Raw genomic sequence first — 27,896 nt, forward strand, 5'->3', positions numbered from 1 at the left:
GAGATTGTTTTCTAAGCCTGAGGTCTGTGGATTCAACAAAATCACAACAACTTATTTCTCAAAAATCTTAATGTTGCCATTGTTCTTGATAGATCACAAAGCAGGAGGGGACAGTGTACCTGCTGTGCATGTCCTATTTTAACCATCTTTCTGGGGGACTTTTACAGATTCTTCCTTTCTCAAATAGTTATAGTTCTATTAATAAATATATAGTTATGGTGATTTATCCTTCTCTTTCTCCTTGTGAACTTAATGGCATCGAAAAGTCAAAATTCTGGATTCCGAGTAAACTGAGAAATCTCTACAAATGCAGTAAGACTCCCTTGTCAAGAAGAGAGAGAATCAGCAGCTCCCAGTGTGAATCCTGCAAGCTCTGTGTCATGGCTAAGCAGAGGTTTAAGCCTACTTCTTTAAATATCACCCTCTGACTGAGAAGGTAAGCATAAGCCTTAGGAAATGGGACTATACAATGGAATACCTCCCGGAACTACAGTGTGACCCCACACAGCACTGAAACACAATAAAATGCTTTTACTAAAGGGCTCTTGGACACGTAGGAAGAGGGAAATGCTTAAACAGTTAGAAAACAGCCCTCTTAATAGTTCACGACCTTTCCCCATTTGCTGCCCTTTTTCCTTACTTTCTGAACTTGTTCTCTTGTTCTCAGGTAAAGCTTCCTGTTCTCGTGTAGCATACGCTTTTCTCTTTTCTCCCCTTTTCAGTTTTTCTGTGTATTGGTGTGCATTCTGCGTTCTTGTTGCTGGAATGAAACAAAAGATTCAATGCAATCCCCATCAAAATACCAATCCAACTTCAAAGAGTTAGAAGAACAATTTGCAAATTCATCTGGAATAACAAAAAAACCCAGGCCTTAAAACTATTTAAAAAAAGGACTGACTGATCTCCCACAATAGTGATAAAAACTGCATGGTATTGGCACAGAGTCAAGGGAACAGAATTGAAGACCCAGAAATGAACCCACACCTATGGGCACTTTGATTTTGGATCTGGTCCCAGCATCTATAGAAGAATGCAGAGATCCATGGTGCCTGGTCCAAGTGGATCAAGGACCTACACATCAAACCAGACACACTCAAACTAATAGAAGAAAAAAAAGGGAAGCATTTGGAACTTTTCTGGTCTTCCTTGACAAATGGGACCAAATGTAAGGTGCCCGGTAAACTAACAGATTGGGAAAGATCTTTACCAATCCTACAACCATATCCAAAATATACAAAGAGCCTGAAGAAGTTAGACCAGCTGGGGTTAATTCTACTTGCGAAATGGCTGAGAAACCAGGAGACTTGCAAATCAAAACAACCCATCTCCTCAGGGACCAAATCTGAACACCAAGCAGATACATGGACATGCTCATATACCTGGGCAATACCAAAAAACACATATGATAGCTTATTCAAAATAAAAATACAGTTTACATCTACACAAGAATATTACTCGCTATCAAAACAATGAATGGATGAACTGAAACTTCTCAGTGAGCTAACCCTCAAAAAAGACATACAATTTCTTCATTTTTATGTTGTCGGATGATCAAATGTGAATGCAGCCTCTGAGAGACACCAGAATGGAATGGTCCCAGGAAACCACTGAACTGAGAACAGGGACCCCTGTTGATGGAATCAGAGAAAGAAATGTACACAGCAATGCCAACCAACCACAGGGACCCACATCATGGACTGACCCTGGTATAATCAAGATAATCCCCCCTGAACACTGTTGGGGAGAGGGCAGGCATGTCCGGAAGGAATAACATTCAAATGTATATAAGAAATACTCTTAATAATAAAAAAAAAATTAAAAAAAAAAAAAGCAGAGAACAATGAATGGATACATACTTCTCAGTGCTCAGCCAATTTCTTCATTTTATGTTGTCCAGGAGCCTCTGCCCATGGAATGGTCCCAGCCACAATTAAAATAGGACACCCCACCCACATCAGCTAGTATAATCAAGATAATCCCCCTCAGGCATGTCCAGAGGCTCGTCTCTCTGGTAATTCTTGATTTCGTCATGTTGACCATTGACAGAATGAGGACATGTTGCTCTGCTCAGCACAGTCAGAGCTCAGCGCTTCAGTTTTGCAACACAGGATTCTCCTTAGAAAACAAGGGGAGGAAATACTGTAAGTGCTTAAGGCCCTTTGTGATTGTCTGTAAATGTAAACGTGATTCCCTCAAACGTTTAAAGACTTATAGGATTTCATATGATAACCACAGAGCAGGGCCTGGCCAGGCACTGGGAATGGGAACGACAAGTGTTTCACCTTCAGCCTTAGCAACAAAGAAAGATGGGGAAGAAGAGAAAAGAGAGTGCACAGAGCATGGACTGGGGAGGAGAAAAGGGGTTTTGTAGGTGACGAGTATTTTAAGGCTCTATCTGAAGCTTCCAAGTATCAACTGCATGGGAGAAGAGAAATTCGGAAAACATGTCCAGTACGGTAGTAGAAAATGAGGTCTGTGGCCTACACATGACTGTATTTGTGAAACAATACCAATGGGGAAATACATATCTGTTAATATAATGCCAAGAACTCTTTTCTCTATGAGTGAGCTTTCTAGACTATCAGTACTCTCCAGTGAGAAATTCGCTTTCATCTGTATGTGTACCTGCAGTGAATATTCATGAACAGAAACCACAATTTTTATAATAATACTAATTTTATATGATAGATGGTAGTAATTTTTACTATCTTTTAGCACGTAGAAAATAACTCCAACCACAGGCTTAGCAAATAACGTTTGTAGCTTCTAAGGCACGGTGGCTGTCTGTGCAAGATACTGCTTAACTCGCATCAACCGAAAGAAAAGCACCGAACACACACCAGTGACTTCCTGTTACTCTAGACACACGAGTGCCTGGTTAGGATAATAATTCGCCTGTGGGTATAATGATGGAAGGAGCCAGGGTGCGCAAATTTTTTGAAAGGTGCAAGAGAAATAACAACAAAAGCATCAAGACTCAATGCGCATGCGCAGGACAGCGCTGCTCTGAGCCCACTCTGACCCATGCTCAGGCGGTTTGCCACTTTTGCTGTAGGGGCCAAATACATTTTAAAATCTTTTAAGCAGCCTTTCTGCCTCCTCTGCCGCCATGGGCGCCTGGGCTTGGGGCGGAGAGGGGAAAAAAAAAAAAAAAAGAAGCAGGTTTTGAAGTTCACCCCTGACTGTGCTCACCCTGTAGAAGATGGAATCATGGATGCTGCCAATTTTGAGCAGTTCCTCCAGGAGAGGATCAAGTTGAACGGGAAAGCTGGTAACCTTGGCGGAGGGGTTGTGACCATCGAGCGGAGCAAGAGCAAGATCACTGTCACTTCCGAGGTGCCTTTCTCCAAAAGGTATTTGAAATATCTCACCAAAAAAGTATTAAGAAGAACAACCTCTGAGACTGGCTGCGTAGCAAGGAGAGCTACGAGCTGCGCTACTTCCAGATCAACCAGGACAAGGAGGGAGAGGGGGAGGGGGAGGGGGACGAGGATTAAGACACATCGGTCTGCCATGTTTTGTATTAATTCATAAATAAAATTTAGGAACAAAAAAAATGTTTTAAGCAAATGGCGTAACGTAAATGGTCCCATGTAAGCTTACCTGTCACTCTACGTCATGATGTTTTCTCTTTCGCTTTCAATGCCTTTCTCCCTTAGGCACATATACCCAGAATATTTTCTCAGCAATTGAAGACATTTGGCTTTTTAATGAAATAAAAATGACTGCATTAAGTTGGAGAAGCACAGGTCAGTTTATGCAGTGAAAACTCCCCCAAGGACAATTTTCCAATTCATTGTTTTTTGTAGAACTGTGTGTTTGTTTGTGTATATACACAAAATTGTTATTGTTGAATTTCTGTCAGTATATTATTGTATTAAAATTTCAGTGTTATATATTTCCCCTTTTGATTTCAAATGTCCTTTTTAATATTTAGTTATCACCACACACGACCTTCCTTATTTTACTTTCTTCTTCCACATACACACCTGGCCACTGGCATTTACTTTGTACAGAAATATATTTTAACTTGAAATAATTTCCACACCTACTTTGTTTAAAGAAGAGCTACGGAACATTAAATTTAATTTATGAATCCCTCTATTTGTGTTCCAGTCCTTTTCGTGCTCACATGCATACACACACACACACACACACACACACACACACACACACACACACACAGTGTTGCTGCTGTGTCTCTATACGGCAATGACATTAGAGTTTCTGGCAAAAGGCAATGTATAATCAATTCTCACCTGTCACAAATGGCTTTAAGATGCAGCCAGCTACTTCGGAACTAGTGCTTAGCTCCAGCAAGGAGAAAAACGTCTCCCCCTGAAGGCAGTGAAGCCCTCAGCCTTCAGTCCTGTATCCAAAGAAGTTTCGACAACTTTCAGTTAGTCAGTACAAAACAGCCATCTTGCAGCTAACATCTGAGAAAATCTAGTCTAGCATTTCAAAACTGGTTTATTGATAGAATTGTTGCTAAGGAATGACTGCAAAGCCTTAATCTTTTTCTTTTTTCTGTAGGGAAATAAGAACCTTCCCAGAACCAGTTACTAGGCAACCCCCGGTCTTGTTTGCGCTATAATGCTTAGCTTGATTTCAAACTTACCCACTGAGAAGAACTAGACTTTTCTCCCTCTGATCTCACAGATATACTTTCATTCCTCTTTATTCTTCCTGGAGTCCCTCAGAAAGATAAAACTCAGTCATTGTCTGTCCTTCCAGCCAGAGAAAATACTGATACCCAACCCAGATGTAATTGTTCATTTCCGAATCCCATCATTCTATACACACTAGGGATTCCGTAGATGCTACTAAAACGTACACACTTTTCTTGAGTGATTAGCAGATGCCTTCAGCCAACTGTATCACCACATCGATATAAAAAGGTCCGGTTTGACCACCGTCAAACTTCCCGGATGAAGGTCTTGCCGAGTGGATGCTCTGGAAATGGCTGTATGCCCCCTGCAGGTTCGCTCCCTCACTCGTGAGCGCTGAGTTAGAATGTCTGATGATGGTTTTCGACTTTAGCACCTTTGATGTTTCTGGTTAGATCTGTGGCCTGCCTTTAAAAGTAAAACCTTCCCGAAGCCTCCAGAGGGCAGCCCCATACCAGAGGTTTTGAAGGACATATGCAGTCAGTCCACTGGGAAGAAAGACCTGGACTCAGCCCTTTGCTCAGGTCAGTGTATAACTGACCGTGAATATCTGCTACCCTGTAGGGGTTGGAGGTGGGGCGAGTATGGGGCAGAAGCGAGCTGTCCGTATTGATGTCTAAGTAATCAAGGATTGTGGCTGACGTGTCCTTTAGGATAGTTCTCATTTCAGTAGTGCCCCCGAGACATGCAGACATCCATCCCATAAACTGACCATAGATTATAGATTATGTAACTATAACCAAGCAAAAAAATTACATACCATTATATATTTGTATATGAGTTTCTTAATAAAATATGCTCTAAAGCAATGAACAACTTGATTCAAACATCTGAGATTTTAAAGTGAAGCAGAAAACACAACTTCAGGCGGACTCTGGGGCTGCCTGAGATGACTCCTTTATTTCTTTTTGCCAGCCTCCCCCTCACTAGTCTGTATAACTCTTGCCTTTTTCTTTCTCTTCTCGTACCACATCCAACTCCCCTAAGTTTCTGACGTGGTTGTCTTCACAAATATGCTCCCATCACTAATTATATAAAACATATAACTCTATTTCCATTTTTCTATCAGTTTTCTGGTCATAGATGTGCTAAAACCTTTAACCTATGATTGGACCCCAACTTTTCTCTCCTACTTTAGGGCATCTACTAAGGGCTGCGCAGCATCTCCCTAAAAGGCATGCGTGGAGTCCTTCACAGTGGGACTGTGGTGGGAGATAGGGGCAATTATGGGTCTATGAAGTCATTGGGAATGGCCCAGCCCATGTGACTGGTGTCTTTCCGAGGAGATAAGAACACGGGCACATGCAGGGGAAATACTGTGTGACGGCTGAAGCAGAAACCACAACTCCAACTCCAGGAGAGGAGGCTCAGAAGAAGACAACCATGACAAGAGCTTCATCTTGGGCTTCCAGTCGCTGAAATGTCAAGGAAATACATTTATGTTCTTTAGAAAAACAACCTTGTAATATTTATTATAAAGTATAGCATCTCTCCTGAAATCTTTCACTTCCTTTTCACTACAGCATCCAATTTCCTTACTTCCTCATGGTGGCTGTGTCCTGCTGTTAAGCACTACCCTGCAGCAGCCTGAAGTGGCATTCCAGCTCTGATCTTACACAGGAATGCCCCTCCCCCGCTGCATAAGGGTGGCTCCGTGTTACATCTCTCCACACCTCTCCAAATCAGCTGCAGTTTGCCTCTCAGCCCCACGCCACACCCACAACCATCTCAGTCCAGCAGCAACCTCACACTGTCAAACCAAGCGGGCTTCTCTCGGTCCCCACCATCTTTGCTCATCGGGTGACAGGACATTTTGAAGCATGTCTTTTGGCTTTTGGGTCTGTTGTCCTTTCTGGTTTTGGTCACTTTCTTCTTGATCTCGTCACTTCCTTCCCGTAGGCTCCATCTCTTCCTTCACACTTTGGTACCCACTTCTACATCACAGTTTCTGAGTCCCCGTCTTTAGACTTTTCATTCACTGATGGATCAGTCATCTCATTCTAGTGTAATGCCTTCCAAAACCACCTTTCCACCCCTCTTCAAGCTTGAGCTCTGCCCTACACTGCCTGAGCCCCACCTGTAGACTTTGCTGCCTGTGTGTAAACAAGCATTTGGCTTGACTTAAATAAAATACATAAAATATAACTTGATACTGCATGTAAACTTGGTCTTTCTGTATTACATCATCAATGTACTCCTAGTTTCTCAAGACAACGCCCCCAGTCCCACTTCCCTTTTCTTTCAGCCATGTCTTATGCCCAACCCACCACAATACCCTCCTTCTTCTTTAATGTGCCTGGACTAGAGAAACCTCTGCACCTCCATGATGCAAGGCAATGTCACCTTTCTCTTGGACGTCTGGTGGCCTTCTAGCAGCTTGTCTTGTTCCCGTTCTTGCTCCTTAGTATTCAACTCTGGAATCAAAGCGATATTTAAAAAGAAAATTAATTTAGTCCTAGAACTATAGTTCAACAGTTAAGGGTGCACCCTGCTCCCATTTAGAGGACGTAAGTCTCCTGGCACTCAAGTTCCCAAGTGCCTTTAACTCCAGCTCCAGGGATTCTAGTGCCCTGGGCACTGCAGCCACACATGCACATTCCTACTCGCCCACCCCTCTTCACACACATAATTTAAAAACAAACACACACTCTAAGTTAGTTCCTGTCTTTTTCTGTTCTCAACCCCTAGTGAGCACCCCACATTACTTAAACGAGTCAAACTTCATCATAATTTAAAATTCAGAGTTTTCTGCTGGCAGAACCCTTTTCGACTGCCCCCCCCGGCTATTTATCCCATAATCCTCTTTTGCTACACAAGCCATGGATGTTCACCCACAAAGTCCTTCGTGGGCCTCAGTTCTCTTTCCACCAGTGAGTTTAATCTGATTGTCATCACATTTTTTTCTCCCCTTTGTCTCAGATCTTTTCATATCATCTATTTCCTTAAAAGAAAGATCTTTGAATTTGGAATTTTGTCTGAAAGGGTTCCCTCCTACCACCTGTTATTCTGCCTTTATAGAAACTTTCACATATTTGTCTATGTGTGTGTTGAATGAATAACAAGATAAACTTCAGATGGTTATGGAAAATAACATTTATGTCAGATGATTTTGTGCGAAAGTTTTCTTTATATGTGTATTTGTGTGCACAAGAGGGTATGTTTGTGTGTCGTGTGTGTGTGTGTGTGTGTGTGTGTGTGTGTGTGTGTGTGTGTGTGTGTGTGTGTGTGGTATGCACCCATGTCTGCCCATGTGGATATCAAGGATGAGTTTTGGGCATCTTCTTTGCTCTCTATTACCTATTTTGAGACAGGGTCCCTCACTGAGTTTGCAGCAAGCCAGTTGGCTAAGTTAGATGGCCAGAAGTCCCAGGAATCTTCCTTCGTTTGTGTCCTAGCACTGGTACAACGATTGCCTGTCAGTGCTGCCACACCTGGCTTTATGTGGCTGATGGAAGCCCAAACTCAGGTTCTCCAGTTTGCAAAGCAAGCACTTTGCCCATTGCACTATCCCCCTACCTTCTATTTAATTTTTTTCCTGCAATTTTATTTTCTTTAAGAAAATAACTACGGAGAAATGTTTGTGTAGATATATGGGACCCAACATTGTGTCCTACTTGATAAATGAGATTTTTTCAAAACATAAATAAGAAACAGCCCTTTCTGTGTGGGATGAACCCTCACATGCTGAAGCTCAAAGGAATCACGAGAAACCCAAACCTTAAGCTTGCATTGCAGAAATTAAGGTAATCCTGGAGCTGATTGGGGGAAAATGGTGTTTTCACTTTTATTTGGTCGATAGTAAAAAGGAAAATTGCAAGGAACATCTGTTGGCCTTTGTCTTGTCCCCTTGGGTTTTCTACCCCCACATACAGATTTGTGTTAAATTATGATGCAAGAGATCAAACTGTAACAAAGTAACAAAGTACTGATGGGAGGAGGCCTCCGTTCAGGTAAACTTGAGTCTTAACCATCAGACTCTGTCATCAATATGTAGTGTAACAAATTGAAAACCCTCCCGTGACTGTTTCTTGTGCAAAGTGGAAATATTGGGGTGCAGCTCCTTTTCTACTAAGACCTTACTTATTATCACTAAAGGTTACTTTATTCTCAGGAAGATGTTAATGGAAACTTTGTGCCCTGTGTTCTTTACAATGTCTTCTACTTGTGGGCCTTGAATAATTTGAAAGATACCATTTCAGAAACATGTATGCTCAGCTAGGCACCGTCCAAGAAGAGCAGCCTGGTACCCAGTAAGCCAGTTTATACATCATGCTGACGAGATGCCACTGTTTTGGGCAAGGCTATGCAACCTGCAAAATCAGGAGAGATGAAATTCAAAGCATGTGATATGTGTGTGGTTTCTGCTGTTTTCTTCTGTTATTCCTTCTCTCTTTCCTTTCCCCTCTCTCTTTCCTTTCCCTTCTCTCTTTCTCCACAAATGCAGCAATGACATAACAGTCATGCAACTGTATTGTGTAAGCTCTTTATTGTTTGTATTACTATTAATAATTTAGAAGACTTTCAGGATATATATGTATATATATATCTCTCTCTCTCTCTATCTATATATATATATCACATATATAGATCTAGTTATATTTGTTCTTTGACAATATCAAACACACACACACAGACACACACACACACACACAAACACACACACACAATATTTTGGTTATTTTCACCCTTACTGCCTATCCTTTCTTATCCAATTTACTTCCATGGAACACTTTTTCTTCTCAACAAGAGAAGAATATATATTTTATGAGAACTAAGATATCCATAGGTATAATATTTGGTTTTAAATAGCTTTCAGCAGGTAAAATGAAGCATCTTCCATGGGTAGTTCTTTTGCTAGGTGTCCTGAAACATCCATCTGTTACCTGCCCAGCCCTCCTATCTTTCCCAGGTAAGGAAGCTGCCAGTTCTACACAACAGCCCAGACAAGTGCAGTTGAACCAGACTGAAGTTAATTACGCCCAAGCCTGCTTCTCCTCTCCTTTGAAGACAGGAGTCAATTTGGTTTCCTGCATCCAGGTGGTCCTCAGCTGTCCTAAATTAAATCACAGCAAGAATGAAGCTGGCACAGCAACTCTACCTTGCCTGACTCGCCTGGGTCCAAATCCTCACACAGCGTTTCTGTGGAGCAACCCCAGTGGGAACCACCCGGAAGCAGGCACAGAGGAGGTGTGCTCCTTCTCCCTGCTGGAAATGGGCCAAGGCTATGAACGTTAATCACCCAATCCTTGTAAAAGGTAGTAAGGAGCCTTTAATCCCAATGACTGGAGTCTTTGGTTTTTCACTTCATGTGTGAGGCTCTGTGAGAGGCAGGAGGCAGTTTTAAACAAATATTTTACCCAATACTAAACACAGGTCAGAACCCTGTAGTATTGGTCTCAGGCTTGAGGATCGAAATTAGGCATTAAATAATGGTTTTCCATTGTCCTGAGGCCAATAAAACTCTAGCATTTGCTCTGAAATATCTTCTTCCATGCTGCGGTGTCCTATTTGAGCTTATTTAAGGTGCTGCTTGGACCTGGAGATCCAGGCTGCTGTCTCATGAAGGCATGGCTGCCTTTGAATACACTTATGGTAACATATGCTTAGGTAAAAGACCTTCTCAATCTTTAAGCTACACTATCAAATGCAAAGAAATTAGACCTAAGCTCTACATGATATAGCTATTATGAAGTTCAATTAAAGGTAAATTAATGCTATGCTTTGTGAGTGACTAGGAGCTCTGTGACTGTGAGGTATTATTTAGGGACCTCCCCTTTTGTCAAGTTGCCCATGCATTAAAGCTAGGAAAGCCGTGGAGTTCCTACAGCACTTGGAGAAACCAGTCATTTGCTCTGTTTTGAGTAGGGTATTTAGAAAGAGCAGAAAATGTAAGTACTCTCGCCTTATTACAAAAATCTTAGTAAAAGCATGTAGGCATTATAATAAAAGTATGTTTTCACAATGAAAGAGCGATCACCATCTCCAAATGCATAGTCAAAGCTATAAAATATTTCATCATGAGCCAGAGCTTTTATAACCTTCTTACTGGCTCTTAAAGGAGTCGAGCATGTTGGATAGCTAACACTTAGGGAAGAAGCTTGGGGCATGCTTGGGTCTAAGGCTACAGAGAGAAGGCAGGGACAAGTGTTTGGAGGCCAGAGTGAAGTAAAGGAAGGAGAACAGGTTTGAGGATTAAGGGACTGCCACCCATGCTCCTGTGGCCTGTTTATTTTAGGACAGTGCTGGGCCAGTCTCCATTCCATGAGGGGATTCGATTTCATTTCATTTTCTAATCACAGGCACTGCTTAACCCCACTTAAGCCAAGAACTCTCCAGATTCTATCTCATGGTCCGGACTTCGGGCAAAGTCCATATATGCCATAGTTCTGTTGGGCATTAGGTTATTTTCACTGTTTCAAAGGCAGAGGGCTTTGTGCATGTGGTCTAGGTCATTCATTATTCTGGGATTACTTGTCATCACAGGAGGGGGAAGAAATCATTTAAAAAAAAAGTTGACTTGTTCCCGGAATATGCATGAAAAGTTTCAGGTAGACAGAAGCAGGAGCTAGACAAAATTAAAATGTCTACACTATGTCTGTGTCTGCATGAAGAGCTAAAGAGAAACTCGGTTGAAAACGTTGTGCCATCAGACACTTATTCAGCAAGAACCACCTTCCAGGCATTACACTGAGTGCTGAGTATATAAGGAAAAGCAGAGACATGACACAGGGCAGTGGAAAAATAACCATTTGCCCCAGCCATGGGCATCAGGTGGCTCAAACAAGCCAGCCCCTAGCAAGATCAGCAAAAAGCTCAAAGAAAGCAGGATTTTGTCCCCAGCTTCCTTGCAGCAACAGCTGTGGTCCCTTGCAAAGCAATTAAGCCTGTGGCTAGGATTCCAGTCCCAACTCAGCTCATCACAGGCTCAGAACGTTCTGGATAGGAGACTTAATCGATGGCATTCCTTTGCTTTGCCTTGGTATCGCAGATGGTGGCATTCCCAGGGCTGATTAGCCCCAAGTTCCTTCCCTGTGAAGCCAAAGCCACCGTGTAATTTCCATTAGACCTGAAAATGATCCTGATTTAAAGCTTAGATGGAGCACATAAGCCTTCATCTAATCAGACTTAAGAGTGAACTGGCCTGGGCCTCCTGTTCTTCACTTCTTCGGTAGTCAAATGAGCCTTAGACATTACCCATCACTCTTTGTGCACCATCACGGAGGCATGGTGGCAGCCTAGTTTTAGACTTGTGCACTGTAATAAATGTCAGAACACTGAAATCTAATTTCTGTGTGACTTTTGGGGAAGCTATTTAGTGTTCTCCTTGTCTCCATCCCCGTTCTTTGAGTATTTTTGATGTGCTGTGGTTTTAAGCCTAGATGACTGGGAGAGGGTTATAAACTGTGCAAGTAAGGAGGGTGTCCAAGGTAAGGGGCACCTGGTCCTGCCCTGAAGAGAAGCACAGTTTGAGGAAATGGATTTGCAAGGCAGCTGCCTAGAGGAAACTAGGAGGGCTGATATTCAGGAGCCCAAGAATGCTGAAGGAACGCACAGGATCCTTCCTGGTTCTAACAGTGTCTCTATCAGGTACTTAGCAAGAAGATGGATCTTTAAAAATATACTTACTTTATTAGTGTGTGTGTGTGTGTGTGTGTGTGTGTGTGTGTGTGTGTGTGGTTGTATGCACACTGTCTTCAGAGCACAGTTTCAGTCAGAGTATAACTTTTAGAAGTCAGTTTTCTCCTTCCACAGTGAGACGCAGGGATTAACTCAGGTTTGCAAAGTGTATGTGACTTCTCTACTGCTCTGATAAATACCGACTTATAGAAGAAAAGGGTAACTTGGACTTACAGTGCCAGAGGGATAGGGGTCTATCTCGGTGAGGAAGTGGCAGCTTGTTAGCAGCTGGGTAGCAAACTGAGAGCTCACACCTTGAACTTCAAGCACAAAGCAGACAAAACAAACCGGAAATGGCATAAGTCTTTACGTGCTCAAAGCTTGCCTCCAGTGACATACTTCCAACAAAAGGCCTTACCTCGAAACCTTCCCAACAATGCCGTCAACTTGGGATGAAATATTCAAAGCCCAAGAATATGAAGGGCATCAATCATTTGGACAATGTGGAAGACATCACCACACACCACAATCACTTTTACCTACCTGAGCTACCTTGTTAGCCCCAGTGAGCTGAATTTTGAGGATGAATTGGAATTCTCAGTAAGAAGGAAAATGGTGCGGTTATTTATTCTGTCCTCCTAAAGGGACAATATTCTTGGATTCTGCTTAACTCTCAGAAATGTTTCAAAAATAAATACAGAAAACACAAGAAATGGCATCCCAGTCTGTCCACAAACACCAAATACTCAAGTCAGCCAAAAAGAGGGCCACACTTGAACCATCAGACATCCTCCTGTGAGTCCAGGGATGGCTTGTTAATCTGTTGACCAATGAGAGGTGAGGACACACACAGTGTCTGCTTTTCCTGTTTTGTGCTGATAATGAGGTTGACACAGCTTGTAGCAAGATGCCCCTCAGGGCTGCTGTGGAAGAGGACAATGTACCTCTGAGAGTGTGCACTTTACTCTGACAGGGACAGGATTCGGGACTTCTGCCACTCATAAGCAAGATGAGGATTTTCTTATACCCTTCTCAGATAAGCAACCTCGAACTCAGCTGGTCAGTTAATTCTCTACATGCATCCCAGGAAGGTCTTTTGTGTTGCTTCATGAGCTTATAGTGATTGGCTCTGTGTATATACTACTGTCCTGAGGAAAGAGAGCATAGTATAGTGACAGAAAATATAAGCCATTTTGGAAGCCATCAAGGAGGTGGAAATTTGAATTTGAATGGTTCAGTTTTGAAAAAGACAAATACCAGGTAATGTCATTGAGACCCTGCCTTCCTGCTTAAAGCTATTGTGAGTTCCCCATGAAAAGTCCTGCAAACAAAATCAGGACTTACCAGTCCCCAAGCCACATGGAACCCCAATGTGTCTGTTTCCTCATTTGCAGCCTATTAAGGGTGGGAGGATGTGGGTACAGCAATTCTTCAGAACACTGGAAGGTCCCATAGAAATGACCCTTACAGAAGTTACAGAAGACTCCTAAATCAGAAGACCATACATACATGGGGATGGAGCTTTTTAAAGTCTCACTTTGTAGAACAGACTTCTAAAGCTGCATTATATATAGGAAAGAGACTAAATTTTAATAGGCTGTGTCTATGAGTACATTAGTCACTGTATTAATAACCTTACTGTATTATAGTTGAAAATAGTCATGGGAAGAGTAACTTTTGGGTGTTGGTTGTCACAAATTTAAGCCACAGAGAGCATATAGTCAAGGACAGTCATCAAAGACAAGGTAGGAAGTAGTTGGGAGAGAGTCGAGTAGCAAATCATGATGGTCAGCTTTTAGATCTTTAATGTCCAGTCAGTTGCCATTGGATTTAGGGCAATAATACTCATGGCTATGATATTGAGTATAGCAATTCCATCCATATATATGTCAGGCTTACATAAATGGTGATATCACAGATGCTGCCTGGTAGTACAAGGGAGAGTGCCTTTGCACATGACTGTAGTGAACCGTTTCTCTTTGGGAGTCTATTGTGTGTGTTTTTGTTGCATGAGGGCTTATTACTTACACAAAACCCTCATTCTTTGATGTTTGGAACTTCTAATGCTGAGCAACCAAGAGCGAAGGGGGTTGCTGCCGTAATACCCATAGATCCCCAGGGGACAGGAAATGGAACCAGGCTCAACTCAGACTAATTCTTTCACTTCCTCCCCCGCTCTGTGTCTTCTCTTTACCTCCTGATGAGTCATTTAAGAGATATTTGTAATCCCTGCCCATTGCCGGAGATGAGCAGGTGGCTTCTGTTTCTTTAGGGCTTCCACTCTTAGTACAGGGATGGTAGAAAAAGAAAATGGACGATACCATTTCAGGTTGAGGTGTGAAGGAGGAAGTCAATGAGAGCACGTGAGAGACAGTGACTGAAGAGATGCAGAGGTCCACCTTTAGAGGCTCAGACTCCAGAGGCCTGGGGGTGAGGGCCAGGAAAATGCATGGTTAACTATAAAGTCATGGACTCTAGTGTGTCTGGTCCTGCATGATTGCTTTGGCATCAGCATCCTAGGGAATGTTCTGGGTGTATGACCTTGACAAACTGTAACAGTCTCCTCTGAGCAGCAGGAGTTGTTGCATGGGGTTTGCTTTGGGTTGAAGTGTGTGTGTGTGTGTGTGTGTCTGTGTGTGTGGGGTTCTGCATTCCCACCTGAAGCTCCATTTTCTTCTTCAGTCCCAGCAGCTGCCTCTGTGCAGGACTAGGCCTCACCACCTGTTGACTCTAGCTTCAAACTCAGAGGATTAATGTGTTCTTTTCTGAGATGACAGAAAAGGGAAAGCGGGAAGTGAAATTGTTAGCATGGTTCTTCTTATCTCTCTTCTTCCAGACCTTTTCTGATCCCCCCTTCCTGGATCCTCCTCTCATTCTCAGATTTGCTGTGAGCAGCTGCTGGCCCCCCGGCCCGATGGTCTCCGTGCCAGCTGTCTGACGTCACACATCAATCTCCCATCTTTCTTGCAAATCTCTACTGATCAAATTTCATATTTCCAGAGCTCTGGCTATAAAGCTTCTTTCTCTGGTATAATTAGTAATTAGAGGGGAAATGTTAGCCAGCAGACACTCAATCCCCATCTGTCATGAGAGGAAATTCCCATCCAAGTGGAGGCTGACCGCTCTCTCCAGGTGATGACTGTTGACGACCTGTTCTTCTAAACCGAGTGCTTCTAGTGGGCAGCAGAGTCATGCCTCCAAGTGTCCAGTGCCTTCTATACTTTTATAATTTACTTTTAATTTACAAATTCTGATTTTTCTTTCTCCTGCCTCCACTTCTGTACTGCTTGCAATATTAAGGCTCTGGGAGAAGACATAAAAATAAGGGGCTGTTAATGCAGAACACTCCTTAGGACATGCTGATCCATTCCTATAATTGTGTTCTGAAATAACTAGCTTCATCTTCCAGGACTTTGAAGACATGACAATGACATATCTCCTGTGAGATCTCCATGTACCGATCATCTTTAGTGGTGACACTCAGCTGGGGTTTCTGTCACTTAAAAAACAAATCGTGAACTCTTTTCTAAACTTGGTTTTTTCAAAGTCTGCGTTTTACTTCCTAACGAGGTAAACATGGACTAACAGCTCATTATAGGTACCCCAAACAAACACTTAGTCAAACCCCCAAAGAACAGTGGGTTCCTAGACTGAGGTGATAGTTTGCTGTCTTGGCTGAATTGCTTCCGATTGTCTGGGTTACTTCTGAGACCTAAACTTGATGAGGACCTAGGATGCATTCTGTGGCTGAGTGGTCAATCATCAACAAACCACAAGAAGTTCAGAGTTTATCATTAAAAGAATGCCTGAGTGTTTAGAGAGGAGGGGTCTCTGAACTACAGCATCAGCGGCCTTAAAATGTGTAAAGTGTTTAGCTGCCATAGGCTTGTACTTACTCTCTAGAAACAGAAGTCAACTTATATGACAATTACAGCAGTGAGATTATGGCTTGGCTTTCTGGGCCGTGCGGTCAGATGTTCTAGAATGGATTCCCAGTGTTGGCTGTGTGGGGATGGGAAGTGACTTCACATCTCTGTACTTCAGTTTTGTCCTGTAGCATGGGGATGATAACTGTGCTGAAGGGCCGTGAGAAAGAAATGAGTTAATCACGTGAGGTACTGCAATGGGGACTGGCACCCAGTAAGCATTGCTTGTTTGTATTACTGCAAGATGTGCAATGTCACCTGATCAGAAAACTCAACCTATTCCAAAATGCTTCCCATAAATTGGGATCCCATCAGGAGGACATGTTGACAGATGAGAAAATGTTCAGAGATCTAATTGGGCGAGATTGGTGATACACGGGACAGCAAAAGAAAGCAAGATGCATCTATGGCACCAACCACTTCCCATTCATTCCACCATGCAATTCTTGTGTAGTAGAGAAATATATGGTGCAATACAGTGTTATATAAAACAAATTGGAGGTAAGTCTGAGTGATGTGATTGGTCAGTCAGTGGTGCTGGTGAGTGGGTGGGCATTCGATGGGTTGATTAAACTTGATTTATGGAAAGAATCCCTGTTCTGATAAAGTGTTAAGTGTCAAAGGACAGGGAGCAATGTTGCATTTCCACACACAAGTTGACAGTGTGAATGAATGACCCCACACAGAATCTAAATCTCTCTGTTTGGACAGTCAAGAACTTTGAAGGCAAGTGATTGAGGAAAACCAGAACATTTTATTCCTTTCATGCTCATGGGAGAGACATTTGCTCATGCCAGGCTTTCTTATAGAGGCAGGGGAATGACTAGGATTTCATCCTTTTCCCAGATGCAGATGTGTGAAAGGAGCAACAGACTTGCAGTGCATCAAGACCACAGCCTTGAAGGGCAGCTGAAAGGAGTCAGGCAGAACAGATAGGGGCAGAGAAGCTCTGGCTAAGGGGGCACTCTGCAAGTGTCTTCCCTACTTTTTCTATGAGTAGAAAACACACACACACACACACACACATACACACACACGCACACACACACACTGGTTTTCAGACATGGATGATGACAGGAGATGATCTTTTTGGAGTGGAAGGACAGATAGAGAGAGGGATCTGAAGACAGGGGTCAGAAGAATTTATGTTCAAAGATAAGACTATCTCTAGAGGGTTCTGTGCTCTGCGCTAGGCGGCCATGGCGCTATGAGGTTTCCCACATGCTTCTAAGGTTAAAGCAATAAACATTTGAACATGCCAAACATGCTTGGCTCTACCTATAATTCCAGCACTCTGAAGACAGAGGTAGAGAAATCAGAAAATCAAGGCCATCATGCACTTACATAAGCAAATCATCTGTTTCAAAAATTAATACTTTTTTTTTAAAAAAATAAATTATATCCTTTCCAAAAGTGTACAAATGCTGAGTGGGAAAGGCAAGGCATTAAAGACCTTTCTTTTAAAAATATTTTCTAATTTCACCACACATGTGTGTGTGTGCATATACATATACACACACACACACACACACACACACACACACACACACACAGACAGAGATGATATCCCAATATCAGTTTCTCTCCTAGGATCCATTTCTCTGTATAGTTGTCATGACACCAAAAAGCTTGTTCTGTGAGTTTAACTACTTACAAATTATTTATTATTAGTATTGATGTGTGTGTGTGTGTGTGTGTGTGTGTGTGTGTGTGTGTGTGTGTGTTGTACAATTATGGCTGTGAGTACACGCATGTATCAGAGGCAGAAGCTGATGCCAAGCGTCTTGCTCATTCCCTACCCACCTCATTTTTTGAGACATGGTCTCTCATGGAGAATGGTCTTTGCTCGTTTGGCTAGACTGGCTGGTCAGTAACCTCCAGGGATCCATCTGTCTTTATACCCCCTTCCCCATTGTAGGCCTACCACAATGCTTGGCTTTTACATGGAGTCCAGGGTCCAAATTCATGTTTAAGTTTGAGCATCCACCACTGAGTCATGTCCACAGCCTGAGTTTGACCACTTATAATCTAATTTCAGGCATGTGCCCTCCTGCCTTGCTTTCTCACTCGATACTTTCAAAGGGGGATTTGAACTTGGAATTCTAAGTATGGTATTCTGAGGGGTGCTCAGATGAGGTATCTTTCACCCAGTGGCAGGATGATGCTGAACTCAGTCAACTGCAGTGTCACACAGCACTGCGAGCCTATGTGTTTCTGTTACTTACTCCCAAATGCCTTACTCTGCACTTTCCAAGCTGAAACCATTTCATTCCTTTTCACCCAGTTTTCCATAATCTCTTAATATTATTCATGTGTTTGCTGTATGCGCACCCTGAGGTTGGCTCTGTCTAGCCTGGCATCTCCTGTACGGTCCACAACTATCTTTTAAAAGAACCCATGCATAGTGTTTTCCTGTTTCGTGAAATGTGTGTGAATCACACGCCGACCTTCTCAATCTCAGATTGAGAGCTTCTTTATCTTTAAGCTAGAAAAACACCATTGAAAATGCACTTCAAAATTCTAATGTCTTCACTTAAATTTCTCAACTTTTAAAGATAACCGCTTTTCATTAAACAATGTTGGATGCAATGATTGGAAAGTATAGAAGTCCATACCCCCATTGTAAGAATGAAAGACTGTACTGGTTATGCTGGCATGGTAATTCTAATAGTCAGGAGACTGAGGCTGAGGCAGGAAGAGGACCAGGTTTTGGCTAACCTGGTTTATATAGCGAGGTCCAGTTAGCATTGGCTACATAGTAAAGAAGTGGCTGTAAAGAAACAGGGTCAGATACACAAACTAAGTATACCATTGGCATATCAAGGTATGGAAGAAATGAACAAGCGCTCAGGTACCTGCTCTCTAGCGTGGAGGGTCACATCATAACCTGTGTGAAGCTTGGGATGGCATAGGAAAGTGGGGCAAGTGAACAGCAATATTAGAAGTTGCCTTGCTCTAACAGTGATGGCACCAACGAAACTCTCTCTCAGATACCCAGAATCCCTTTACCCCATAGATACACTCACAGGGTGTTTGCATTAATGCCATTAGAGCAGTGGTTGTCAACCACTGATTAAAGGGTCCCAACCCCTTTAGATCAAATGACCCTTTCACAAGGGTCACCTAAGAGAACTGGAAAACACAGATATTTACATCACAATTCATAACAGTAGCAAAATTACAGGTATGGAGTAGCAACAAAATTACCTTTATGGTTGGGGGTCAAGTGAGGAACTGTATTAAACGGTCCCAGCATTAGGAAGATTGCGAACCACTGCTTTAGAAGCAATAGTGATTTATCTCTCTTCCTTCCTTCCTTCCTTCCTTCCTTCCTTCCTTCCTTCCTTCCTTCCTTCCTTCCTTCCTCGTTCTTTCTTAGTGTAACAGTATTTATGTTTAGGCCAAACCCTTGTTTTACTGTTGTTTGTGTTTTGTGTTTTTGTCCCACTCACTAGTCTTTAAAAGGATTATAAATGCTTTTTTTCCCCAACCACATTTCCATATGGGTTATTTTTATCTTAATATTCGTGCGCCCACATTTCCAAATATCATCTGAAATGGTTTGCTGTTTATCTTCCCTTACATCCCTCACAGCATTTTTTATGGGTGTTTAATTCACTGATGAACTGCCGCGTTTCTGACAGTAACCCCCGAGTTTTGTTTGTTGTTTTCTGTTGCCTGGCCATTACACGCCTACTCCTTTAGAGGTGTGATTTCCCTACTGTGTCTACCACATCAGGGCAAGCACAAATGAAAACCTCGTACTTTTTAGAGTAGTAGGCTAGCCTTAAATACCACTCTGATTTCTCTCTGCCAGTTTTCCCCTCCCAGTTTTGACTGGGTTTAGGACATCACACCAAAACATCTAAATAAAAAAAGAAAGATTCAGCCCAGCAGCTCAGATGTTTCCCCACCAAATCCAGATGTCTGGCAAAAGGTGGACATTATCTCTGGAAGAGTGAGCCTCACTACAGTCAACATTTTCCTCATATAGCTTTACTTAAGAATATAGCTTTAATGGCCTGACTATGTGCAGTCTGTAGAATGATTCTGGGAGATTCAACCTTTGTGACTCCATTGGCCAACCCTCATATAAGGATGCTTTGCTGAGTGGATGCCTTATTGTTACCATAAAGAATTATGAGTCAGGAAGTGGGCATTTGTCCCAGCATGAATAAATGCAGATGCAACAAATTTCAAGGGAAAAGTAGGAACTTGGAACATTTTTGACCGTAGAATTGCATTTCAAATATTTCAAAATATCTACACCAGCCAAATATTTTGTTCTTCATAATTTGCCTAACATGTCCTTTAATAGAATTAAATGGAAAGCACATATTTTGCATTTAGATCCTAATTTTCATTCTGGAAGATTTGAAACAACAACTACACACTACTTCTCACATTTCCTCAATATTCCAGTAAAGAGAGTTTTTTTTTTAATCTTTACTTATCAGATGGCTAGAATAACTTGAAATTTTTGTAAAATGTTGGGAACATTTTAAGAGTACACCTGAGTTCAAGATCATGGATTTGCAGGGCATTGAAGATCTTTGAAGGAAAATCACTATGCACAGTCTAAAGCCTGCACATATGTCCGTCTACTGGACAGTCACAGGCAGGCATTTCTCTATGACCTAGAGACAGGTGCTGAGGTGTGTGTGTGTGTGTGTGTGTGTGTGTGTGTGTGTGTGTGTGTGTGTGTAGTGCCTTGGTTTCTTCTCTTTGACTTCAATTGGCTGACCCTTGATAGCCCTGCTCTTGTCTTTTGCCACTGGTAAAAATTACTGGTATTTGAAATGACCTGCCATATTTACTATGTTGTTATCCCCCATCTGGAAGTTACATGAGATTTCTCTAGCTACCCCTGTCCCTCTTATCATGAGGTCTTCCTTCAATTCATTCCAGTGTTTCTTAAAACTCTAAATACGAAGAGGCCCCACCTTCTTGTGGCTTCTGGAGTAGAGCTGGCAGCTGTCTATCAAGGCAGGCGGATATCTGTGGGCTACAGAAGATGGTTTCCATCATGGTCTCTCGTTCATCTCCAGGCTCATCCTCGGGTGCTTGATTATCTAATGAGCCAGTAACCTGAGTAATGTCTCCTCCCAACACCACCAATTCTTCCACCCAGCAGCTGCTGCTACCACCCACCTGCTCTCGGCAGGGCTCCAGGACAAGGTGAGGACTCCAAAAACTCTTATAACAGCACTAAATAGGTAAGGGCCTTTGACAGGTACGCCAGACCACCTAATAATGGAAAATTTAGCCTGGCAGGCAATTAATCAGCTGCAGTGGCTCCAGAGCTCTGGGTGGAGTCGGAGAACAAATTTATGTGCTCCTTCTTCGTGTCTGGGGGCTGCCTCATCTCATCTGAGGTACATGGGGGCTCCCACACATCTGTAGCCTCTTTATAGGCTCTGGCAGCCATTCTTGGGGCCTCTGTGGAGACTTGTATGGTGAGAGCAACTGAATGTGTCTCCCCACTTCTTAGCCCTCCTCCAAGTACAGCATAAATTGCTTGTCCAGAATTTAAATTTCCTTGAATTGTGGTTTCTACCACTAGCACCTTGGGTTTATATAAAAGGGTAAAATTTCTGCCTTGGACTGTGACTATAAAAGCCCTTAACCTTATTTTCCAGCTGAGCCAATTTTAAATTAAATAGCTTCATGTCAGAACATCAGCATCTGGAGGAGGCTCCAACAAATCCTGTGATAAATCAGCAGCTGCTGTAGGCTAAAGGTCACTTTAATTCTACATTCTGTGCCTGAAGAATAGTAAGGCAATAAATAAAATTACCGCAAAGACTCTGTGAGCACTACAAAGGCTTCCTTGAGGTACCAAGATAGTCCTGTGTGGACAGAGAAGGCAAGTTCCATGGAGTTGCTGTTATCTTGATTGAGGGGATCAGGCTACTAACTGTAGGTAATTGGGCAACTTGGGTTCTTGTCGTTCCTATCTCATAACAGAACCTGCTATATCACTTTCTTGACTTTGGAAACTCCATCTAGTGAATATAATACTCTTTTTATCCACAGGGAAGAAGAAATTTTGAGGTAGCCAGTCTAAATCTGAAGCCTAGAATGGTTCTGAATCCTTTTATACAAGTACCATGAAACCCAGCACTCATTCTGACAACCAAGACAGCTGCTAAATAACTGATAGGCAGCATATACAGTGTGGCTGCACTAGACAAAGGGATGATTGATATCCCACTTTTGATTGAGTGAAACAAAGTGATACTTAGCCATAGTACTCAGAACAGCGTGAAACTTAAAACATAATTACTTACTTCTGGAATTTTCCATCTAATGTTTTGGGACCTTGCTGGACCTTAGGCAAGTGAAACAGCAGAAAGCAGAGTGTGGGATAAAGACAATTAGTGATGAGGACTGGGTGAGATGGTTGGGAAGGTAGCTCCATCATGGGCTCCACAATGAAGCTTTATAAGGTCATTGGGCATTTCTTAAGTGTTCTCTTCTCAGTACCTGGAGCTTCCTTCTTTCTCTTGCTTTAGTTACCTCCAAGACCAAGCGTTGGTCTCCTTTTTCTCTCTGGCTTTAGCTTTCTACAGAGGCTCCAGTCCTACCCCAGGCTATCTCAGTGCTTCTCTCCATCTGTTTTCTTATGCAGAGCTCTGCTGCTCTCTCTCAGTCTCTAACTGGCAGCACCAACTGAAGATTACACTCAGCAAGCTAAGGATAGCCCTCTCTCTCCTCAGGTGTCACTTATCTGAGATAGGAGAGGTAGGACTGAGGATAAGGACTGTCACTGTTTCCTTCTCACACAGGTAAATTATTCAGTTGTGAATCTAGTATAGTACATGCATTCAAAGACAGCAGCTATTAGTGTTGTCATTGAACAATGTTCTCATTGTTGAAATGACTGTATCTCCTCAACTGACTGTTGAAATACGGACACCTCAGGTGAACTTTTTAAAAGACAAGCTTCTTCCAAAGCGATGGAGCTATAAACATAGTAATACCCTCAGGAGTGATATTAGTGTTCTTTTGTGTGGGATCCAGAGAGCACCATGTGCCCTTAGACCACGTGCAGTTTCAGTGAGATGCAAGTCATCCTTGAGACATGGGCTGTAGCCAGATACCACATCTGTTGACTGTACAGGGTAGCCTCCACACCTCTGAAGAATAAGGTTCTTTCATTTATAAGTTACTCAGACTCAGAGTACTTTATTATAGCTTCCTAAACAGACCAAGACAAATGTTATTTTAGAGAGGGGAAAAACATTTCTGGTACCCATGTATCAGTTCCAAAATTTCTCTGTGCACTTGAAATTCTCACCAGTTGGTACTTCACTCACTTGCAGATATAAATTCCTCAGTGGCTCCTAAACGTTGGCAAATACATTAATAAGCTATGGTCACCTCACAAAAGTTCCTGTGTGATTCTAATTTGAGCAGTGCATGAGGAAAGAAGTGGGGAGGGAAGTCAACTCTCCCTTGAGACCTAGATGGTTATCTTGAGGTGTAGCCTGTGTACTTGAGAGTATGAAAACATCAGAATAACTGCTAACCTGAAAAAGTATATAGGTGGCCTTTGAGCATCTCTATCTCAAGACTTGTAAGTTCTTTCCAGGGCTTACAGGCTCCTTCTTTTGACCCTATTGCCAGATCGATTCCCCGAGCCCAGTTCTAGCCTGCTCCATTTCTCCAGTCAGCTGTGGTGACTCTTCTGGCTCCGTCATACCAGGGCCATCGAACCTTTGGTACCTGTCTCTGAAATGATCCCCAATCATTTCCTAATTACCTTCACCATCCCTGTCCTTACTGCCCTGCCATTGAAGCTCAAAAATGGTAACCACCACTGCTCTCCCCAGATGCTCGGAGTGGACCCTCAGCCTCTCAGAGTGAAGCTTTAATAACTACCCCCACTGCCCCTCAGACTGGCCCTAGCTATTTTTCCAGCCTCATTTCTGATCATTCCCTATTACCTGTTCTGCCACGGCCACAAAAAGCCTCTCTGTGTGTTTTCCATTTCTTGAACACGGGGATTAGAATCTACCACCAACAACGAGATCCTAAAATGGATCATCACACAGGTGTCTCAAAGAGCTAAGGAAATTCCGTGTCAAGGCAAGTCCCCCACTAAGACACAGGAGAATAACCCTAGTGGCTGTGCCAATCCCCCCTGCTCTAACAGACCATGAACTCCCTAAATCTGAGTCATGTACCTGCTCTTCTGTGCACCAGCATCCCCCTCTCTCCAGCTTACTGATGAAGGTAGTTAGTAGGTAGAGCTCACTATGGAGGCAGTCATTTCCATGGAAACACTGCTCTGGGTTGCTCATCATTGGTTAATGTGGATTCTGCTCACACAGGGGCCTATAATCTGCATCCTGACCTGTGGACACACCGCCTGGCTCCAGGCCTTCCGACCCATTTGGCCCCAGGAGTAAGACTGAGCATACCAGTGCGTTAACATACAACCACTCCAACTGAAGAAGAAGGAGGTTCCTCATCTCCTGCAGCTCTTTGCATCCTGGGAACTTTCTCTAGAATGACATGAAGTGACAGAATTACCTTTGGGGCTGAAGTTGCAGGAAGCAAGAAGACAGCGTGGATCGTGAACGCTGTTTCTCCTTGAGGGAGACTCTGCCCATGGTCAGATTCTTCATCCAGCCCAGGGGCCAGTGTTTCTTATTCAATATTATTAAGGACTGGGATGTCTGTAGCATGTAGGAGACTTCTATAAAGAATATAGAGAACAAAGTTTTCAGCACTTCTTAGGGCTCAGGGAGGGAGACGTTCCTCTTGGCAAATGCTTTTCTTCTTCTAGGTATCTGGAACTGATTATCTGCCATACCCTCTTCTTTATTCTGACTTTTGGACAACTTAGATTCAATTTTGCAACAAATAAACCAAAATTATGGTATCCATGTTTTACATCAAACATTTTTTACAAATTTAACATCTTAATGTTGTATACATATTTAAATTTGCTATTAAATTTCTCATCCAAAAAAAACCCACTTTTGTCCTATATTTCTTTAGGGGATTTTTCTAAAATCCTCCTAAAATAGGTTACAACAGAAGCAAGTCAGAATTCCTTGCTATACCACGCTCATCACGCTACGGGTCACTATGTGCAGAGAACCCTAGGGCCCAGGGGCGACAAAGGGAAGAGGCCAGTGCATGTCTTCAGACTACAGCTAACAAGTGGCATGCACTCCAAAGCCCACCCAGAAGCCTGAGAAATATGCATAAATGTCCCAGGGCTACAACTACTTACAGCCAAATTAGCGACCAGTCAGAGAAGCCTCTCCCTCGCCTGAGTGTTTTCAGTGTGCAGATGTGGCTAGATCTCAGCCTATTCCACACTGGCACAGCTGCTCCCAGCTGCAGATCCTAGTTCTATGTACACGCAGCTGCAGAGAGAGAGAGAGAGAGAGAGAGAGAGAGAGAGAGAGAGAGAGAGAGAGAGAGAGAGAGAGAGAAGCACTGCAGCTTAGATATTTCTCTCAATAATGATTTAAAAATCGGCTTTAGTCAGCTTTAAACACCATTTCGGCAAAGGGAGGTCTCCAGACAATTTGAGGTCATCCATTTATTCATTGGATTCCCCTCTGTGGGTTAGGTGTTGTTTGACAGGGAAAGTTAGGGAGTGTGAACAGGAAGATGACTTCAGGGTAAGCAGAATAAACAGTTACACAGAAGGTGAAACCGTAAGGGTGAGAAAAAGCGTAGAGCATTGTGGGAGCTGGGAAGAGTTTGTTCCTTGGCTCATAAAAGTCAAAGCCTTTCAGAGTTCGAACTGCATTCTAAAAAGCCCAAAATTTGGTCATCACAAACAGCGTGGTAATAATAAATATGTGGAAATGTCTCAGAGAATGCGAATTAAGTCAGTCTGTCTCCTTTCAATGATATATTATTATTTTATGAAAGCAGGTGGGGATAAGTCAGAGAATTTTCAGGTTTTTTTTTTAAATATTTTTATTTCCAGAATCTGCCATGGTTGATCTCATTTATGAGCATGTTCGAAGCCTAGTATCTTAGTTAATTTCTTAATGCTGTGATATGATACTCCAACACAAGCAACTTAAGGGAGAAAGGGTTTAGTTCACCTTCCGTTGCAGAAGGAAATAGTTCACTGCAGCAGCAGGAAGGAGCAAGAGGCTGGGGTGTCACATTGTATCCATACCCAATTAAACAAGGAGTGAATATGATGTGGGTGGGGCTGTAAAGCATCCAGGCACACCCCGATGATTCACTTCTTCCTAAGAGACTTCACTTCCTAAAAGGTCCACAACTCTTTCAAAGAGCAACACCAATTGGGGACAAAGTGTAGGTAGATGATAAGAGATGGTCCACATTCAAATGACAGCACCTTGACATTAAAGACATGGTAAAGTCCAAAGAACATGGTAAAGTCTGATAGGACTTCCTTTTCCTGACTCTTCTTGGAGTGATTTAACTAACACTTTTTTGCCAGGAGGCCTTTAGGTGCACGTTTGTAAATTATACTGATCTTGACTGTTTTGGTCCTTGGTAGATAGTTGGTACAGCAATCGGTAACAACATGGGCACTGCTCTGATTGCCAGTGATACCACGGACTAGGCTATGATTAAAAGATGCTCACACTGTTAGCAATGACAGAGTCACCTTGCATCAGTGAGGATGGGGAAAATCATTGCGTGGATGTATTAGAATTGTGAGCCTGAAATAAGCTCTTGCCATAGGATACCCCAAAACCCGGTGCGATGGTTTTTGTTGTAGTGGGTTTACCATTCATTGTGTGGCTTACGTCTATGAATATTTAGTTAGTCTCTTGGCAACACTCTTCTATTAAAGAAACAGGCTGGGCAGCATTTAGTTAGGAATTGGAAGGGCAGGCATAATAAAATATTAAGAACAAAGTTTTTATCTCAAGAAAGGTTATGATGAACATGAAATGCGTAAAATATCTGCAGACATTTATTGTCTACTATGGGGGAAGAAATCTGTGGAAAATCAGAGAACACAAACCCATTGAAAAAGCATGAGGTTGGACCTCAAACCCTAGTTAAGAAGCATGTCCTCCATGAGTGAGTACACTTGATTTCCAATGATATCTAGAAATTTAAAAATGATTTATTTACTTTTTTAAATTTTATGTCTCTGTGTGTGCCTACACGTATGTGTATCTCATGCATGCAGATCCTGCAGAGGCCAGAAGAGGGCATTAGCTCCCCTGGAGTTGCTGCTGGTTGTGAGCCATCGAGCATGAGTGCTGGGAACTGAACTCCGGTCCTGTGGAAGAACAGCAAGTGTTCTGAACGGGGGAGAGCCCTCTCCAGTCCATACCTAGCACTTTTATAGTTCTTTTTTGAAAAATAAAATTTTACTGGGATGGACCAGTTCTTCTAAATCAATATCATTCACACCTGTTCCTGAATTAAGTGATGGTTGGTAAGTTAGATATGATGGCGGTGCCTTGCTATGGGGTGAGGAGGGTTTTACTCATGCTTTCTTTGTAGACCCTGTCTGAAGACACTAGTGCCTCTGTAGGAGCCATTTGTTTAAACCACTTGCCAGCCTTATAAGAGCTGCTTGAGATATTAATAAATGTATCTATTTTAATCTGCACATTCCAGCCCAATTAAACTGCAGCCAGCTGACAGTGTACTGGGGGGTTTGCAATCACCCTCAGCCAAGGTCTGTGGCATTCTCAGTCTTACCTTAGAACTTCTG

This window comes from Rattus rattus, chromosome 3 (assembly GCF_011064425.1).
Source record: "Rattus rattus isolate New Zealand chromosome 3, Rrattus_CSIRO_v1, whole genome shotgun sequence".
Classification (NCBI taxonomy): domain Eukaryota; kingdom Metazoa; phylum Chordata; class Mammalia; order Rodentia; family Muridae; genus Rattus; species Rattus rattus.